We start from the raw sequence: 4,561 nt of genomic DNA, 5'->3' as shown, positions 1-4,561 counted from the left end.
GCCCGGGGGACCCTAAAGACCGTCGGGTGGGGGCTGAGGGCGAGGGGCGGGACCCCGGGGCCGTGGGCGGGGCGCACCCGGAACCCCGACGGCTGTGTCTCGGTGGAGCTGTGGACTGCGCCCGCCGACTCCCACGGCCGGGGCGGCGCTGAAGCAGAGAGAGGCCTGGGTGGGAGAGCCGGCCCCGGGCAGGGTGCGGGCGTTGAAAAGTGCGTGTCTGCAGGTGCCAACCCGGGCCGTGAAGACTCATCTCCTGGAGGGTTCCTAATGTCATGCTAGAGGGCTGACGGAGATACAGAAGCTCATCGCAAGCTCTGGTTTCTCTTCAAAACGAATACATCTTTTGCCTTTTACTGCAGATTTTCGTGGAGAGGAACAGTTGTTAGTAACCTTTTTTGTTTGTTTGTTTTTAGGTCCTGCTTGGGCAGGGCCAAGTAAAAAAGAAAAAAGAAAAAAACCACAAAAGGTCATCGAATTAGGGTGACTTTAAGGTAAAATCAGAAATTTCGCCTCAATCCCCAACTTTCCTTCTTGGAGCCGTCTCAAGGATGCCTTTCTCTCCTCCCTACGTATTTCTTATTTTATATCCTGGCCCTAGTTATTCTACATATGCATTAACCCCTAATGATGTTGGCTGATTCCTCCTGGGAGTATTTACATTTTAAAGGGGATAAAAGAAAACTCTCTTTGCGATGTGTTTCATCTCTGTTATTATTTAGGGTCTTTATTAATGCTTACGCCTGATGTTGATGATGCAATGCTTCTTGAAGAATCATAGGCAGGAAGGGGTCTGGTCTAACTTCTGTTTTTAGGAAGAGACACTTTGTCCCATGCTTCCATGATGAAAGCAGGAGTTGGGCTTTTTCAGGGTTCATTGGCCAGGCTGGATCTAGCAACGAACTGGGGAGCTGCCTCACCCTCTTCTGAGGGACTTGAAACATTGAATAGGTTTATTTCTCTTTCACTTTCTGTTAATAATTTGTTTCTTACTGAAAGGGAGGTTGGTCAAGGTAACCCATCACCCAAGATTTATGATACTACTCAGATAGTTCAGATCACATGATGGCAGAAATAATGCTCACTGATTTTTTAAATTTTTAAAATATTTATTGAATTCACACAGCAATAGCTTTTTTTCTCTCCCAAAACCTTATTAAACACTGAGGACCTGAAGTAAGTGAAGTGCGTCTGGAAAAACCATTCCACTACTTTCTTCTATATGTTCCAGGTTAGGCCACTGGGAGTAAAGTAAATAAAAGATGAGCAATCCAGTCATTTAAATAGATTTTTTACTGTCTAAACCTGATCATTGCATGGGCTAAGGAGGATAAATATTTCCTCGCAAGGGCCTGCCTCAGTTGATAGTTTCTACCTACAACACTACAGTGAGAAAAATTCCAAAGCTGCGTTTGGCTCAAAGAGAGAAAGATATCATGATTATTTCATATTCCCCTGAATTAACATTTGCTATTAAACACAGCTAGCATCTTTATCATCCTTTAGAGATTTCCCTGTTAGAAAAAGTGACAAACTATTTGTAGCATTTATTGATGTTTTTCCTCAGCCTGATCCTGTTATAAATTAATTTCATCCGCATCCCTAGCTAGACTCTTATACTAAAATTGCACCTGTTTTTCATTCCAAGAATGGAGCAGGATATCTGGTCAAATGATATTCCCCAAACTGTACTGTCTTTCAATAAGAGAGAAATTCCTTGTAGGAGAAAAATCAATGAGAAAAGGCCCTACTGGGTGTTGGAGCCCATGTTGAGCACTTGTTCTCAGTCACCTTTGCTCAGTTTCCTTGGCTTCTTTGACCACTGACAAGTTACATTTCTATATCTATACATAACAGCAATATAAGCAGCTGCTTATAACACAAGTCTGCTGGGATTATGAGTGACAATGACAAAATCAGAGAAGCTGCATACCATTCCATGATAAAAAGGTCAATGCAGCATGGCTGGAAGGTGGAGGAGTTGGGGAAGGGAGTGCTGAGTTAGCAGCTAAGTCCAGCTGGCTGTCCTCATCTACTTTTACAAGGATGCTGCTGTTTTCTTTTAGATTCCTTTTTAATTGAAAGTGTTGCTCATCCCTTTGCTGAAAATATGATATGCATACATTCTGAAACTCTCAATACTTTACTCCTTGTTTGGATTTGTGAAGAAACTGACATCTGTGGGAACTGGGTTACTAGAAGAAAGGGAGGATCAATTAAAGCTGTTTACTTTTGAGTTTATGTTTCCAAGATGAAAGATTATGAAAGAGTGCAAGGCTTTCTAAAGTATTACACTTATTCCCAGTTAGTGTTTTGAAGTATTATATCCATATGAGTAAGTGAATGCATGAATACTGATTCATTTGGATTATTTAATGGAAAGGCTGGAATTGATTGGCACTACATCATGTTACAAAACCTGTTGTTTTAGAGCTGGAAACTATAAGGACTTACTAAATTTGACTTTCTCAATTTGTAGGTGGCAGAGAGACTAAATAGGAGGGCACAATAGTGGTCTAGGAAAGTGATGCAACTGAGAGCCTGATCTGCAGCTTTGGCAGTGGGGATGGCTTGGATTCAGGAAATATTTCCGAGGGAGAAAATCAAAATAATGTGGTAGTCCCATGGGATTATGGAGTGGGGACCATGAAGGGATAGAGGACTTGAGAAAGATGGAGAGTTCAACCTTAGTAGGCTTAGCAGCTGATCGGAAGTTGCAGCTGCTTTGGTTGATCCACATCCCCTAACTGTTTTGACCCCAAGCATCTTATGTTCCTACCCTCTTTGCTTTGAAATGCAGGTGTTGGCCTGTTAGGTGCAGGGACAAGATGGGACTTACTTAACTTCTGTCTCATTAAGTCACTCCATAGAAACTTAGTGAGCACCTACTACATGTATTGCACTGCTCACCACTGAGGATTTAAAGGTAAGACATGGTGCATGCCCTTGAGGAGCGTATAGTATAACAGGGAGAGACAGATGTGTAAACAGACAAGTGTGATAAAGTGTTGTACATCTAGGTTTTTCAACCTTAGCACTGCTGACATTTTGGACTGGATGATTCTTTGCTGTGGAGGGCTGTCTTGTACATTGTAACAGCATCATTAGCATCGCAGCATCATTAGCAAAATCCCTGGCCTCTACCAGATGCCTGTAGCACTTCATCCCTAGTTGTGGTGACCAAAATTATCTTCAGATATTGCCAAGTGTTTTCCCCATGGCATCAAACAAAATTGCTCCTGGTTGAGAATCACTGATCTATATGGTACTGTGAGAACACAAAGAAGGGAGTGAGTAACATTACCTGAGTGGAGTCAGAGGGGATCCAGTTTGGGCCATGCTGGGATGAGTAGGTGATCCTCAGGCGGACTTTGAGAGCTGGGCCTTCCAGCCAGAGGAAACAGTACAAAAGATAGCAGGTCAATCAGTGGTTTGACAAACTGTCAAAAGAGGAGGCCGGAGAGGTAGGCAGCCCAAGAAATGAAAAGCCTTTTATACCATATAAGAAAACTTATATTTTATCTTATTGACAAAAGAAGCTATTGAAACATTGTGAGGAAGGAAAATGGTAAGATTTGCAATTGAGAAGAGTCACTTTATGGACAAGGTGGAAGGTGAATTGAAATGGGAAGAGGATGGGCCTGGCGCGGTGGCTCACGCCTGTAATTCCAGCACTTTGGGAGGCCGAGGTGGGCAGATCATGAGATCAGGAGATCGAGACCATCCTGGCTAACACGGTGAAACCCCGTCTCTACTAAAAATAAAAAAATAAATAATTAGCCGGGCGTGGTAGCGGGCGCCTGTAGTTCCAGCTACTCGGGAGGCTGAGGCAGGAGAATGGTGTGAATCTGGGAGGTGGAGCTTGCAGTGAGCTGAGATCACGCCACTGCACTCCAGCCTGGGCGACAGAGCGAGACTCTGTCTCAAAAAAAAAAAAAAAAAAAAAAAGAGAAAGAAATGGGAAGAGGATGGAGGCAGAGAGACCAGTGGGGAGACTCTTGCAACAGTCCAGGTGAGACGGAGGATATGAGTTATGTTTACAGGGAAAAGTGATGACTCCCAGGACTCTAATCAAAGTGACTGGTGAATGGGGCTGACATCCAACTGAGGGAATACAAAAAAGGAAACAGATTTTGTGTAAAGGTGGGTGGGCCAAGTTCAGCTTCAGAGGTATTGAGCTAGAAGTGTCTGCAGGTTATCTGTCTAGAAATGTACAGTGGACAATGAAATATTTAGGTTTAAAGTTCGGGAGGGATTATGTTTCTGAAGCCAAGATCCTGACTCTTTCACTAGCTGCTGACTCTGGCTCCAGCATCCTGTGCTGGATTTTCAAAAGAAAAACACGGAAGAGGAAACAGCACATGGCGAAGTGATCCTGGCCAGCGATGGTTTCAATATACTTTATCATCTTTCTGGGTTTTTTCCACTAAAGATACATTTCTGGGCTGGGCGCAGTGGCTCACGCCTGTAATCCCAGCACTTTGGGAGGCTGAAGTGGGTGGATCACGAGGTCAGGAGTTCAAGACCAGCCTGGCCAAGATGGTGAAACCCGTCTCTACTAAAA

General features: G+C 43.7%; 1 non-coding gene across 1 annotated transcript; it reads left to right on the top strand.

Moving 5' to 3' along the window:
• Nucleotides 1-309: 309 nt before the first annotated feature.
• On the top strand, nt 310-421 carry LOC112206955 (U5 spliceosomal RNA). The gene has a single exon (XR_002941427.1). It is a non-coding gene; the product is annotated as a U5 spliceosomal RNA (small nuclear RNA).
• Nucleotides 422-4,561: the final 4,140 nt, after the last annotated feature.

The sequence above is a fragment of the Pan troglodytes genome, chromosome 1 (assembly GCF_028858775.2).
Source record: "Pan troglodytes isolate AG18354 chromosome 1, NHGRI_mPanTro3-v2.0_pri, whole genome shotgun sequence".
Lineage (NCBI taxonomy): Eukaryota > Metazoa > Chordata > Mammalia > Primates > Hominidae > Pan > Pan troglodytes.
The sequence above is the reverse complement of the archived record's forward strand: the minus strand, read 5'-3'. Positions and strand labels throughout refer to the sequence as shown.